Raw genomic sequence first — 16,721 nt, 5'->3', positions numbered from 1 at the left:
CACAAAACAAATCAAAGAACTGTATAGGGAGGGCGGTAACACAGGGATCCTGGGTAACAATTCATGGACTCTACAAAGAGAGCCAACCAGCAAGCCAGCTCGGGATTAGGGATTCAGGCAGCATCTGCGCAGTTCTGCTCTGAGAGCAGGATAGAGCTGTGAAGTGGGAGGGGATAGTCACAGGATGGGTTGGCTGTGTTTTCAAGAGAAGCTTCAGCCCCAGAGCTCCCAGCAGGAGGATTCAGCATGAAGACAAGACCTGAATGAAGAAAGTCTGTTGTTTCCATGGCCAAGACACTCATGGGAAAGACGCGGAGCCGCGTATGCTCACACAGACATTTTTCACACCAGAAGCTCATTTTTGCTCATTAGATTTCACACCCAACACCCTCCCTTACCTGGCCATCCTTCTGAGTTAAACTGACCACGGAGAACAGACAATAAGGACTAGGCTTAGAACCGGTTGGATCAAGAGAACGAATGAGCTTCGCTTCGCATTTCTGCTGCCTGATGAGATGTTAGGATAGCAGGACAAGGTGGGTCACAGGAGTAGCAAACTTGCAAGGAGTGGGACATTGACACCTTTACCTAGTCTCTGGGAAGTGTTCTGCCTGCAGCCGAGAGCATGGGATGTACATGCTCGCTGGGAGACACAAGGCTTGCTCATTAGCCTCCTCCATTCCTCCCTTGTCTCCTTTGAGAAATAAGGCCAGCAGCAGTGTCTACTTTACAGACACAGAACTTAAAGCACTCTGACCCCAAACTTTTTCTTGTGGGGAGGGAGAGATTTTGTTGTCCCAAATACTAAGACTAGCCAAACTGTAAAGGGAGCTAGAAAGTGGGATGAATGGGTGAATCAATGAATGAGTGAATGGGTAAATGTCCAGTTCCAAATTTAATCCAATATCATCTTTGACAGTTGACTGTATAACTATCAATATAGCCAACAAGCCTCAACTACTTAGGTATGTAACATAAAAACCACCAAGACTGTGAACATGTGAACTATTAGTGCATGCTTGGGAATACATCCTACAGAAGAATCAGACAAAACAAAAAACTCTTTTGTACCAACTGCTGGTGTAAGAGAAAGAAGTTGAAGAAATAAGCTCAAAAAGGATACATGCTGTATCATAAGTCTTGTGAAGTAAGGGACCAATGTGTCTCCTCCATGTACAGTAGCAAATGCCCAGAAACCCAGTAGTTGTTCAATCCGTGAGGCTAGATGTCTTAGCAGTCCCTTTCTAGTGCTTGAACCTTAGAGCAGTCCTGGAGAACTGCTGGGGGGGGGGCAAGGCTTCATGCTGGAGACATTGCACACTAGAGGAAGGGACAAAGGGAGCTCGTGCTGCTCTAAAGAGCGCTACTACAAGACGAGGATCTAAGGTTGCTGTCTCCAGCCTCTTTCCAGTCCCGGCTTCCATGTCTCTTATTCAAAGCAGGGGCCCAGTGTCTCCCAGCTTGAACTGCCATGTCAGACAAGGAAGGGCACATGAGTCTGCAAGGTCAGCCCTCCACAGGACCAGCTGTGGCTTTCACAGCCTTATTCTCTTTTTCTGACTCTTCATGCCTCCCACACTGGTGGCCACCTTCTCCACCCTTTTCTGTTTCCTCCCCTTGCGGCACAAATCGCTGGAAAAACTATGCATTGATTACCTTTGAACCCCTGATCCTCCTACCCCACCTCCTGATGGCCAGGACATCAGGCATGCACCACCACACCAGGTTTTATACAGTACTGGGCATCAGTCTCTGGGCTTTGGTGCGAGCTAGGTAGATGCACTACTTGCCAAGTGAGCTACCTCCTCAGCTGTGAAGATGGCCTGTAGCATTTTCCTGGTCCTGAAAGGTCCTACCCTTCATATATCATCATTCAGTGTGGACAGAGTCTGGAGAGCCAGGTTCTGGGGACTGAGTCACCCTCATACTTACACAGCGGACACTCTGATCAACCCAGCCCTATTCTCAGCTTCACTTTTATTTCATTTATTTATATTTTAATACATTTCTAGATAATGGGTAGCATGATTTGAGTCACATTTAGCAATCCAATGTCCACCAAATCATGAATTTTAATATACAAGATGTGCTTTCTAAAGGTTCTGGTCTATGGCTTTTTTAGTAATAGCAGGCATCTCCCCCAGACCTACTTGGTTCTCACATTATATGCTTTTATCCAAAACTACATATAGTTCTCCTCAGTGGGAAACAATTCTGTTCAATGGATTAAACTGCCATTTTTGCATTCACATGGAAGTTATTAAGCCTAGCTTCTTTTTCTTCACGTTCATGACCCAGCAATCGAGGCTTATCACCCTCAGACAAAGCTCTTCCAGAGTTGGCTGGGCCCCAGGCCTTAGCTAAATTTTGGTTACATGAATTTCAACTTGCCTCTTGTTCGGAGGCTCCAACCTCTTGTACACTGTGTCCATCTTAGTTTCTCTTGCTGGTGTGTGACAGCATAAACTTCTCTAGGGTGTGGTCTCTTGTGGTTCTAGACCAAAGCTGCATCCTAGTAAGGACTGGATAACTCCAGGTGACTGTAGGGTTTATACAAGTCCTAAGGCACTTATACAAGCCAGGAGTTTATGCAACACCCACAGGCCATATTCTGATGAGCCATCTCTGTGACCTCATTGGCTACTCTCTAAAACGGGCACCATTAGGCCCAGGAAGTGGACACTAAGAGACTTGAAACAGATGATAAACTGTGCAGGTGAGATTTAAGCCTAGGCATTCTACACCCAGAACCCGGGTACCAAGTCTTGATACTACTCTGTCAAAAGTAGCCATGGATTAAGAATGAAAGCATTTAATCAAAAGAAGAGAAGATCTCAAAGGAAGAGAGAAAATTCAGGCTAACACTGGGGTTCATGGTCAATCTTCAAGGCAAGAGACTCAAGGACGTGTCCACTCATCTTGAATTTTGCACCATTTGTAGGTTCACAAGCCAAATCAGAAGTGTGTCTGGTTTTGGTTTTTGAGGGTTTTTTTTTTTCATCTATTTACTTTTTAATCCTTCATTGGTCTCATTCAGGCTGATAACAAGATAATGTGGTCAATTTCATCATAGCTTTCCTATTGTTACTTTCCCTCCAGGCAACATTGCTTCTGTGTTGACAAAGTCAGAGGCAAGGCCCTCCAGGGTTTTTCTAAATGTACTGTGCTTTCAAACTGAAACGTGGAGATGTTTAGACGTCTTATTTTTTATTCTGTATTGCAGCTAAAGCTATGTCTCTAGACACTCGATATGTGAACAAACACACAGGATAATATGAGGTAAAATCAATGAAAAGGCGATGCTTATTACTAGTTGAGCCTTTGGCCCAACTCTGTGGTTCTATCAAGTTGAGCTTTACTGCATCTGTTGTTTTATTATCCTGGATATTGGGCTAGAGGAGGAAGAGGAGGAGGAAGAGGAGGAAGAGGGAGGATCTACAACTAGACACTAAAGCGTTATTCAAGAATATAAGGAAAGATAGATCTAGTAATATCGACCAATCCCTAGAATGTGTTTATTCCAGGATGTACAGTGGAGAGGATGGGGAAAGAATTGGTAGTTACCACTCAAAGATGTGGTAACTACCAATTCCACCTTACTGAAAAGTTTGTGTAAAAGACCATAAACTTAGGTGCCAAGTTTTGAAACATTTAAACATCATTTTCCTTGTTCAAATGAGTGATAAAATGGAAAACAATGAGAAGACCTGAGAGAAGCCGGAGAGCTTCCTACAGAGGTTGGGAGTTCTTCTGCCTTGATACTGGTATTCATTCAACACCTCAGGGACACTTGGGGACAGTGATATGCATTCCTACACAGCAGGGGCAGTCGGGGTGTACAATCATAGGAAACCACCATCTTAAATGAACCGAAAAAACAAATAACCTTATTAGATTCTTGGGTGGAATCTGTAGAATGGAGAACATGGGTCTGGAAGTAGCTATGAGCCACAGGTCCCCACAGGCACACACGGTCAAAGTCACTGTGAGTCCTTGCTGTGCTGCGACCAGCTTCCAGCTCACCACTGTTACAATTGTCACCCCACGTCATCATCCATCCACATCTCCACTGTTTCAAATTTCCACAGATAAGCAGGAGCACTTAAGGAACAAGTCTAGCTGGTGTTCATTGACCAGGAAACAGGAGGATTATCTGACCTCATGGCCTGCCCCTTGCTGGAGGCTCCATTGGCTGAGGTAGCAGAGGCGGTGCTGGAGAGCTTGCCTGAGTAGTGACAATGAGGGAAAGCTGGGTGGGCTGACCATCCCGGCTACCACCCAGGCCCAGAACCAAGGCTATGAGTTAGCTATGAGTTAGCCCACCCATCCCAACATCCACCATATCTATGAACTATTGGAGCAAATGAATGGGCTGAACCTACAGATCCAAAACTGCAGGATCTCCAAGACACAGGACAGCAATAAGACACCGAGAGGAGCCCCAGAGAGAGCCCAATATCAATAGTGTAGCAGAAGCCAGAAGCCTCGAATCAGATCAATGACTCTTAGCAATGAACACTTGCAAGTAAAGAAGAATAGACTAAAGGGCAAACTATGTGGCTCAATGGGCCACACTATATATATATATATATATATATATATATATATATATATATATATATATATATATATATATATATTTTGCTTGCTTGTTTAGTTTTGAGTTTTCTTTTAAATTTTGTCTCATTTTAATGGGGAGGTTGCATGGGCAGAGGGTGGAAGCGAGGGGACAGGAAGATCAATAGGATCAGGATATATGATATGAAATCCACAGAGAATCAATGAAAGTTGAGAAAAACAATAAAAAGAACAAAAACCAAAACAAAAGACAGAAAACAGAAAGGCACTATTTGAGGGTGGGGGAATCAGTAGGAAGGAGAGGAAAAAATATTCCAGCAACAACCCTGACGAAGAATGAACATCAAAGGGCTGAGGGACCAGAATTAGCCAGACATATGTGTAAGTACATAGCAAGTGACCCATCTGTGTCTCTCACCAGACTGTGGCCCCAGGAAAGCAAGGCGAATACCAGCACAATCACTAGTGGATTCTCAAATCCAAGCCCAAGAACAAACCCAATAGGCACATGACTAATACACAAAAAAAGAAATGTTGTGGGCCAGCGAGATGGCTCACAGGTTAAGAGCACAGCATGTTCTTACAGAGGACCAGGGTCTGTTTCCAGCACCCCCGTGGCAGCTAACAATTGTCTCTAACTCCACCTCCAGGAAACCCAAATTCCTCCTGTGGATTCTACATACACTTACATACAGGTAGTAAAAATATACGCATTCAGGCACATACATATTTATATAAAAGACATTTAAAATATTTTTGAAAAAAAAAGCGTCTGGGATGGAGATTCTGGGATAGAAATGTAAGGAAGTTTCGGGACTTAAAGGGGCTATATTTTCTACAAGGGGAAAATAACAGAAAGAAGAGAGGAGCATCAGCCTTACAGGAGAAGGAACAGAGAAAGCCAGCTTAAGGAAGAACAGCGAACAGCGACAATATCTATAAACAAGAAAGGCTGAGATCATTGAGAACTTCCAGGTCTACAAACACAGGGAAGGAAAGGGGAGATGGGCAGTGACGCAAGCAGGCAAAAGAACCTTGGCCTAAGTACTGCCGTTTTGACTTCAGACTCCATTTTACCTGTAAGATGAAATAAAGTTCAGGTTCCCAAGCCAAGCTGAGAACTTCCCAATGGCTGACCAATCTCCTCCCTAAACCATAGAAACAGTTTTATGCATCTTTAGCTCTCTGAAGCTAACAGCTGAAGGAACAGATGAATCTGATTGGTTGATGGACCAAGGAAGCCCCTAATCTCTAAATCCTGATTGGTGAAAATTGTAACTGTAACCTAGCAACAGATGTTTGTGATTTTTGTGCTTATAAACCCCACTTCTGCCCCAGCTCAGGGCTGTCAGGAGAAACAAGGCTCTCGAGTCCTCATCCTGCAGGTCTGATTCATCAGTGACCTGCTTATATGGTGAGTTACTAAAACCTTTGAATCTGTAAGTCTTGTCTCTCTCCTTCTTCATGGCACATAAGAGGCTAGGTGTAACAGAGGCACCCTGTTGCCTTGGTAAGCTTCCTCGAGGAATCACTGAGGTCCAATGAGGTCCTCAAGTCTCAGGTACATCCCAACATCTGTGTACACTTGTGAAACCATCACCATGTCAGACACAATCAACACAGTGAGCATATCCTTTCCCCTGGCTTCCCATCATCCTCTCTTTCGGGATCTTAATACTACCTTCTCACCTCATCCCAGGGCACGTACTCAGCTGGCTGTCAACATCATCTGCATCTCCTAGAATTATACATATATTTTTAAACTACTAGATTACTAATTAAATTATTAATATCGAATATATAATGTTCACTACACATATTGAATTATACAGGTGCTTAGACTCTGATTTCCTTCTGTTGGCACCGTTATTCTGAGACATAGCCTTGGTGTGCATCAATAATTGATTTCATTCTACTGCAGACCGTAATGACTCTATGGGCACACCTTCACTTGTTTATCCATTCAACAGATGTGGAAATCTGGACTGTTTCCAGCCCGCAGGAGTTACAAAGTGACAGATGGGGTGTGCGGAAGCCCAGGAACGGCATGCTTGTGCCAATGTGTGCGGCTCTTTAAGACACCGACAGACATTTCTTTTGTTGTTTGTGACTTGGCGAGTCCACCAGCTGTGTCTGAGAGTTCCAGCTGATAGCTCAGTCTCACAGGGAGACACTCGACTGTTGGCTCTGAAGGACAGGAAGTGTGTTGACACTGTTCTGATTCATGTAGCCCTGAGGAGCAACTCATCCAAGTGTTTCCGCCTACACTTGACTTTATGAGGTATCAGTTCTAAAGATTCAGTTCCACCTGCCTCTTCTTATAGAGACGCCGGTCTCATGTATTCCAGAATCACCTTGAAAACCTGTACAGATGTAACGATGGCCAGGAACTCCTTCCGCCTCCACCTCTGGAGTGGGTGCTGGGATGATAGGCATGGGCCACCAGGTCAGACGTATGTGGGGCTAGAAACGGAACTCAGTGTGTTGTGCACACTAAGCAAGCACTTTACCAACTGAGCTGCATCCCCAAGCCTAACTTTGCTTCGTGGGGGAGTGGAGTTCAAGGACCATTCATTAAGTTTGAGAGAAAAATCTGAGCACAGGTAAGCTATAAATCCCAGTGGGTGCTAGGATGAGGGAGATGGAGAGGAGGAGGAGAGAAAGGCATGTCTTTTGAGTTAGGATCAGCAATGGAGACCTGTAAGCAACTGTAGCCAGGTGACAGGAAGGAGGATCATCAAAGCAAACACTGAGAATGTCCAGAAGCATGCTTACAACTTGTATCTATCCTGGAAGAATACATAAAACCGGTACACCAAAAAGTTACACTGCTGAGTTAGAACTCAGAAAAGCTGTCAGGCTCAGCAGTGAGAGCGCCAGGCCGCTGCCAGTGTGTACTTAGCTGCGTGCAGGTCTGTGCTGTAGCTGTTGGGTGCAGAGACATCTTACAGAATTCTTAACACAAGCCCATTTTCTGCAGCGACAGGCGCAGCAACTGCTGCTGCAGAGTTATAATAAAGCTCTCACTGGATGCTAGCTCTGAGCTGCTTGCTTCAGCTTCCTCCATCCCTCCACACTCCTTGGAGGAAAGTCGTGACAATTACCCAACTTTACAGACAAGAAACCTGAGTTACCTAATTCAATATGGTTTTTTCTAGATCCATCCATTTGCCTGCAAATTTCAAGATGTCATTCTTTTTTAGTGCTGAGTAGTACTCCATCGTGTAAATGTACCATATTTTCTTTATCCATTCTTCGGTTGAGGGGGATCTAGGTTGTTTCCAGGTTCTGGCTATGATGAATAACACTGATATGAACCTATTTGAGCACATGTCCTTGTGGTACAATTGAGCATCCTTTGGGTATATACCCAAAAGTGGTGTTGCTGTGTTTTGAGGTAGATTGTTTGCTTCCTAATTTTCTGAGAAATCACTATACTGATTTCCAAAGTGGTTGAACCAGTTTGCACTCCCACCAGCATGGAGGAGTGTCCCCTTTATCCTCCATCCTCTCCAGCATAAGCTGTCATCAGTGTTCTTGATCTTGGCCATTCCGACAGGTGTAGGGGGGAGACACCCACCCAGCTATGTTGCCTATGAACCACATCAATGATGAAATAACCTTCCAGGTGCAGTAGTGGTACTCATTCCTTGGTGGGAATCAGCAGCTCTCGAGTTGGACTTGAAGACATATTCAACACGAAATCATGCCTGGTACTGGAAACTAACATTAATTAATTAATGCTAGTGAAATCGTGGTTATTGGAGGAAAATCCATAACTACTAATTTGCTAAACCAGCACAAACCAAACAACAATCTATAAACATTTGTCTGAAACCCACCACCAAGCATAGTCTTCACCACTCATCAAGAAACTTCTCGTTGCTACAAATGAGGGCCATTATACAAAAAAAAAAAATAGAGTGTGGAGCCCAGTCCCAATGAATACATCTACAAAACAATCTCACACCTAAAGCTTGGGGAACATTGTGGAATGGGGGCAGAGAGATTATAAGAGTCAGAGAATCAGGGAGTTTGCCGTGCTACTGTGTTTCCTAGAAACAGCAGAAGCTATACCTGTCAATTCTTACCAACATGACTTCTGAAACCTGACCTGGACAAGGAGGATACCAATGAACATGCTGAACTGGATGGGGAAAGTCTCAGGAGGACCCAACCCTACACGAAGAACTACAGAAAACTGAGTAAAGTTTGGAGAGGGAAGGTGGTCCTCCCCAGAGGGTGATCCTCCCCAGAGGGTGGTCCTCCCCAGAGAAGAGCATGCCAGTTGGTTGTTCAGTGCTGAACGATCAGCCCTGAAAACATACACACATTAACAGTGCACATCAACTTGTTATACTTAGGATTATATATATATATATATAATCATATATATATATATGCATGCATACAATAACAATGAAAAAAGAGGCCATGCATTTGAAAGCGACCAGGAGGGAGGGGTATATGGGTGAGCTTTGGGAGAGGAAAGAAAGGGATAATTATAAAATAAAAAAGAAACCTGAGCATTTGAGAGATTAAATCTCATGATTAAATGATTAAATTAGGTGATAAGAAGGGATAAACCTAGAGCTTTCACCCCAAAATTGTGCTTTTAAGTCTCAGTTCCAGAGCCTTAGACAACTCAGCCCTCACTATGTGTAAGTTCTCCTAGAAAAAGGGAAGCAAAGTATTTTCCACCGCCAGAGAATAGGCCTTGTGCATAAATACATTTCCATATATGGAAACTTATCTCAGAGGGCTTCAGAGAATCTGACCTGAGTCTCCTTGATATATGTTGCACACTGAACTAGGCTCTTAAATGGAATTGAGGGTGAGGTTAACCACAGCTCCGTGTCTAACATTCCTCCCTCAACTAAATACAACTGCACAAATCTACTGCCAATCTACAACAATGTGGAAGGTGTCATCCACACTGGAACAGGCGCAAGAAATGAAAGTGAGGTCACTTTAAAATATATGGTGGGGACTGATCAAAATGCAGAGAATAAGTGACTATGGGGCACCTAATCAACACTTCTGTAACAACCCCTACCCCTAAAGCTCAGAGAACATTGCAGAGGAGGGGGAGATGTGCAAGAGCCAGGACCAGGATATTTGCTGTAAATAGCATCATCTAGATATGATGGGGAAGCTAAGCCCGTGAAATCTCAGTGACGTAGCTGCCTAAACAAGAACTGCATGACAACATGAATTGACATCTCAAAGAGGATGAGGGAAATTGCACAAGATTCCAACCCTAGAAAAGGAGCTACAGTGGGTGCTGAGGAAGGGAGAATCAGTTCCCTTTGAGAACGAACTTGCTGTGAGAAGTTTTCCAAACCCAAGTGATCATCCATAAATACCTACAAGCAACACTAGATGAATCCAGTAGGGTGTGTGTGTGTGTGTGTTAACAACAATAGAAACAGAGGTCATAAATTTGAGGGGGAGTAAACAGGAGGAGTGGGAAAAAGGGACAAACGGGTGAGTGACGTAAATACAGTATATATGTATGAAATTCTCAAAAGAGTAAGAAAATTAAATTACAAAATTTTGCTGTGGAGGAACAAGAATCAATCTAGAAGCAGCTTTGGCAAGAACTCATCCACAGCCTCCTGCAAGAACTTCTCCTTTTGACTGACTGTGTCTTCTTACAGGCGACCAGAGAACCCCTGGTCTTATAATAATTACTACCTCATTATTTTGTCGGTTTTCAGTTTGCAGGATGGATTTTATCAAGCATCTCATTTAACTCCTTTAACAGCGGCAGCCAGATGTGATTATCCCCACTTCACATTAGAAAAAATGAGCAGAGAGGTAAATGATTTTTTCTGCTGCTTCCCCTCGCTGCTTAATGGCAGAGATGGGAACTGAAATTAGAGCTTGTAACTCATGATCCAACAGTTCTCCCACTATCTCCGTGGGGTCTGGCACTAAGGAGTGTGAGGATGTAGCTGTTATCATACACTCCCCTTCTAACTCTTTCAAGACTCATTGTAGAGCCTAGTTTTTACTGGGGGGAGGGAGCAGTAAGATGATTTGAAGGATAAAGGTGTTGCTGCCAAGCCTGATGACCTGAGTTCAAGCCCACCCTAGGACCCACCTGGTGAAAGAGAGAACTGACTCCCACAAATTATATTTTGACAATCACAATTCACACACACACACACACACACACTAAATGAATGAGTAAACAAATGTTAAAAAGTGCGAAGATTATTCTTTCTTTCTACAAAGCCTCCTTTTCCTTGAATCTTCATTTCATTTTCTCCTCCAGTTTGTGTTACTGGGAAACCAGCTTTCTCCCATTAATTCTGCTTCTCTCCTGGCTGCCCCACAAGGCTGTTTAGTCTCCCACCTCCTACAGAGCACGGGGGAGGCAGGTGGTCTCCTCTCTCCTCAGTCCTTGAGTCATTGTTTCTTCCTTCTCCCGACACAAGCTCCATCCTTTGGAAGCATATGCTGCCAGCCTCCACCACCTATTATCCTCTTCTTCGTCTATCAAAAACCTAAGTCTCAAGTTCGCGGTCTCATCACCTTCACCTGCTTTTACCCCACCGTTACTTTCTTTCCTTTGCTCTCAAGCATGTCAACACACTCACCTTCATTTGGCTTATTGGCTTGCCCAACTTAACTAGCTCAACCCTATCACCTGCATTTTCCTTCATTCAGGGCCATTGGTTGAACCTTGATGTCACCAATAGATCAACTGTTCTTTCAAATACTTGGAGTGGTTTTCTGGATATGTTGTTCCTGTTGTTTTAAGATAAGGTCTTGTGTAGACCAAGTTGGCCTTGAACTTGCTGTATAACTAAGGAAGACTTGGGATCGTAAGTCAAATAAACCCTTCCTCCTCTAAGTTTCTTTTGGCCGGGTACCTTATCATAACAACAGAAATAAGACTAGGACAATTCATTATTCGTTTTCCCTTATTCATTTTTTAACCCTCCATGGGTTCATCTTCCTCGGCACCACCATACCAAAACCACTGCTTACAGGGTCACGAGCAAATCTCAGCTTCAAAACAGAGTGTTGGCTCTCCAATGCTGTCTTCATTTCCCCTCTCTTCCTTCCTGAGTCTCTAAAACCCAAGGAGTCTTCCTGAGCCTTGTTTTCACTCGCTTACAACCATTCTTAATGATCCTGAATAAAGTATTTATGTCTATCATTTAGTATGTTCCTTATCCAAGGGAAAAGCAAACTTATTAACAGACTCATTAAAAACTACAAAAGCAAGCAATCCAAAAAAATGAGACTCCCCGGAATGATATTCTGTATGTCATTACAAAATGCCTTGTCACTTATTAACTGTGAGGATACAAAAAGAGTCATATCTGCTCCCAGGCCCTCTGTGTCCCCAAGAGCAAAAAGAGAAGCCTGAAGCTGAAAAACAAAGACTTCTCATTACTGGTCTGAGAGAAATCTTGGAATCCTTAAGAGTGGGGTGTGTTATCAGCCAGTGGTTGAGGCCAAAACAGAAATATGAGACAAAGAATAGGCTGCATCATGATTTGGAAAAAAAATTATAATCCTCTGGCCTCCCACATAGGAAGGACCCTGGTGGTCATCAATATGGCACATGACTGGAGTCTAGAAACTGAGATATGTCACGTTATCTTATGTGATTGATATGTGTTATCTTATATGTGATATTCCATGACCAGTGCTCAGCTGTTCTCACACAGCCTAAAACAGGTGCCTGTGCCTGCCCCACCATTCCCTATCCATGTTGGCCTTTCAGAGGGACAGAATTTTAAAGAGGACAGAGAAGACTTCTACTTTGGAAGTGGATATGCTGGATAGAATTAATGCAGATTGCAATGGAATTCTAGAATTTTCACTCGAGTTATGCAATAGGGAGACAATCGTGCATCCTGCCTGGTGACCATGAGGATATGGAAAGCTCTGCATCCCTGACTCACTTCTAAGATATGGTTTGTTCACATTACTGGAGCTCGAACCTAGGACCTCATTCATGCTAGACAAAGCAATTTACTCTTTTTCTATTTTTTTATTACTTAAAAAAATACCAATCCAGCTGGACTGGGAATGAACAAGCATAGGATCAAACTAGTTCCTCTGAATGTGGTTGACAGTTGGGGCAGACTGAGGGGTCACTGACAGTGGCACTGAGATTTGACTCTACTGCATGTACTGACTTTTTGGGGATCCTTTCTCTTTGGATGTATACCTTGCTCAGCCTAGAAGTAGTGGGGAGGGCCTTGGACTTTCCACAAAGCAATCTACTCTTGAGCTGTCCCCACAACCCACTGTTAGATTTTTTACTAATATTACCTGGTTTCCTAATGAAGGAAATTATCTGAGAATATTCATATCATTATCCAAATAACATCCTATTTAAATCCTGGCTGATGAGACTGGGAAGATGACTGGGACCGTGCATTTCCTGGCACAGCCACGAAGACCTGAGTTCAGATCCCCAACAGCCACCAAAAAAGGCTCACTGACCAGCAGTCTTAGCTGAATGGATGATCTTCAGGTTCTGTGGGAGACTCTGCTTCAAAAATACTAAGGTGGAGATGGGGATGGAGAGATGGCTCTGTGATTAAGAACACTCGCTGCCCTTGCAGAGGATCTGCATTCAGTTTACAGCACCTCTTTTTTGGTTCACAACAATTCATACTGCCAATTACAGAGGATCTGATACCCTCTTCCGACCTCCACAGAAACGCATGGTGCACATACTAGACAAAGGTAAAACAATCACACACATAAATCTTTAAAGAAATGGAGAGTGATTGAGGAAGACACCCAAAGTCAACCCTTTGTTTTCTCTCTCCCTCTTTCCCTCCATCCCTCCCTTCCTCATTTCCTCCCTTCCTCCCCTCCCCCCTCTCTCTCTATATATATATACATGTATATATATATATATATACACACACACACACACACACACACGTACACACAGATACACACACTCAAACATTTCCACTGTCTCCAAAGATAGCTGTGAATGCAGACCTTCCTGCCAAGGCTGAGCTATATGTCATCTGGAAAAAAGGAGAAATTTGGAGAAGTCATGCTGGGGAAATTCTGGCAGGCCCAGGAAGGCTGGCAGATGGCAAACACCATGAAGACATTATTCTCTTCCTTTATGCTTTCCCAGGCATCCGTGGATCCCAGGCCACTGCAAGATCACCCACCACACAGCAATGGTCTGAGATATTTGTTTACTAGCCAGACACGCAGAAGCTTGCTTCCCCTCAGAGCATGTCAATTTTCTAACACGAATATAAATGAATGGATAAATACAACCATGAACCCAGTGCCATTGCCAAGTGCCAGCAGCTGCTCAGGTTGATGGATGGAAGACAAAAAAACTCTATAGGTTAGAAACTATTCAAAGTGGAAAAGGCTCTCCAGTCCAATCTCTTCATTATAAAAATAGAGGAGACAGAGTTGAAAACGGGCATTGAAGGAATGCAGACGCACACTGTGAGCTAGACACACATCTAAGACAAGAACTCAGACCTTCTGACGCCCAATCTATTGTTATCCTTGTATAAGTTTTGACTAATGGGTTCCACACACAAAATTGAATGTGAGGATCAAGAAAATAAAGAAAAATACAATAAAGGATGGAGGGGGAAGGAAGGAAAGATGGACATCTGGAAGTGATAACTGAGAGGAAAGGTGTTATCCCAGAAGAAGGGTGCACTCCCATTTACAGTATCAAGAGTCAGAAGGGCAGACAGTGATGTAGAGCATCTTCATGTCCAAAGAAAGAATAACTCAGAGCCTCATTTGCTTCTTCATTTAGCATATTTTATTGAGTGCTTAGATGCCAGTCATGGTAAAGAGTACCAGAGGTAGAGCCATACATAAAATAGTTCCAATGTTCATGAAATTTGCAATCCTAAGAAAAGAGGAACGAAATACACCAAGTGAATGAAAGAATGAGTTTCATTAGAGTTGCTGATAAGTGCATGGGTGACCTGGGAGTGACTACCGTTGAACAAAATGACCTACCCAGCATTGATAATGGCCTATAGACCCTGAGGGGATGGTCTTGTGGTCCACCCTCTCCCATCTTGTGCAGGTTTCCTGAGGGTAATCACAGCTGCCAACTGCTCAAGAGAGAAATGTCCACATTGTGTCTAGAGGAAAGCATCCAACCCCATTTGCTGTTTAGGGAACCAGTTCCATCATTCTAATACCCCTTTAGAGAGCTTTCATAGGAGGGAAGGAGACAACAAGAGGGGTCTTGGCTCCAGCTACTGACTCTTCCTGTTCAACCATGGTCCCTAACTTGGGATGAAAGAGAAACATGAAGATGAGACACAGGGTTGTCCCAGGTGGACCTTAATCACTATTGCCTCTCTGATCCCTCCCTGCCTTCTCCTTGCAGGAAATGGGCCCTCTGTTAGTCACAGATGAAACAAAAAAAATCAAAGCTAAACCAATCTCATTATTTCTGGGGAAAATTTAACTCATAAGCAGAAATCCAAAGAGAGAGAGAGAATCTAGTTAGTGTTGAGCTCAGAGGATGGAGACCAAGGTCACTGAGTGCTGTCGCTGGCAGGGTGTCAGCGCCATCCTGACTCCTCTTCTCTAAAGCTTTCCACCCAGTGACCCCCTCCATGCTCTGGCATGCTATAACTAAATAAGTCATGTTTGCTCACATGCTGGCTTCAGCAGCAGTATGAATGTCTTCCATCATAGAAAATTAACTAATGCAATCTACACAATGAAATTAACAGGCATAGATCAGATTTTTCTAACCAAAATATATCTTCTTCCCAAGTTTTCATACATTAACAATTATAGTTGAGAGGTCACAAGGGGGATGTGAATAATTTTAAATGATTATAATTATACAATCAATGTCTTGAGACAATAAGAAACTAAAATTGGTGATGGAAAAAAAAATGCCTCATCTGTCAAAGCTCTTGTTGTACCAGGATAGAACACAAACTCAGTTCCCAGCATCCACATCTGGCTGTTCATAATTGCCGATAAGTCCAGTTCCAGAGGACCTGATGTCCTCTTCTGGCCTCTGGGAGCACCTGCACATGTGTGCATGTATATACACGCATATATGCTAACACACACATATGATAACACACACACATACATACACACATACCAAATAAATAAATGAATAAAATAAAGTAAGTCTTAAGAATTGTGGTGGTTAGAATAGGAATGGCCTCCAGAGGCCTATATTTGAATATTTGGTCATTAGGGAGTGGCAGTACTTGACAGGGATTAGGAGGTGTGGCCTTGTTGGAGTGGTTGTGGCATGTTAGAGAAAGTTTATCACAGGAGTGGGATTTGGGGTTTCAAATGATCAAGCTAGACCCAGTAGCTCTTTTCTTCCTGCTGCCTGGGGATCCCAACGTAGAACTCTCAGCTCCTCCAGCACCGTGTCTGCTTGTGTGTCATCAAGCTTCCTGCCATGCTGATGTGGACTAAACCTCTGAAACTGTAAGCAAACTCCAATTAAATACTTTCCTTCCTAAGAACTGCTGTGGTCATGGGGTCTCTTCACAGCAATAGATCACTGGCTGAGACAGAAGTTGGTACCAGGAGTGAGGTATTGCTATGACAGGCCTGACCATGCTTCTTACTGGTGGAATGTGGACTTTGAGACTTTGGATGAGAAAAGCAGCTGAACACTTTAGGTGGTGCTTTCTGGGCCATACTAGTAGGAACAGGGAAGACAATGGTGCTGAGAGCAATGTAGATTACGACAGCCTAGCTCAAGAGGTTTCAGGGGAGAAAAATATTAGTAAGTGGCCTAGAAATCATTCCTGTGACATTTTGGTGAAGAGCTATTTTTAACATTGTCCAATAAGTCAGTTTGAGGCTAAATTGAAGAGTTTTAGCTAATTGCCTTGGCAAAGGAAATTTCAAAACGGCCTCGTATTGACTGTGCTGTCTGATTATTAGTGGCCAGTCTTATGCAGTCTGTAATGAAAAGGAGCAAGCTTATGTACACAAAGTGTACAAACTGAAGAGAAAGGGGGCACCATGGAGTATAGTGGAACTAAGTCCAATGCTCAAGGAAATAAACAGATTAAAGAAAATCCTGATCTTGAATATAATAAAAGGAGTGATAACCTCTTGGCAAGACCCCACCCAGCTAGGCTTCTAACTTGTGAAAAACAATTAAAGAA

The sequence above is a fragment of the Chionomys nivalis genome, chromosome 7 (assembly GCF_950005125.1).
Source record: "Chionomys nivalis chromosome 7, mChiNiv1.1, whole genome shotgun sequence".
In the NCBI taxonomy this organism is placed as follows: Eukaryota; Metazoa; Chordata; class Mammalia; order Rodentia; family Cricetidae; genus Chionomys; species Chionomys nivalis.
Note: the sequence above shows the minus strand (reverse complement) of the source record.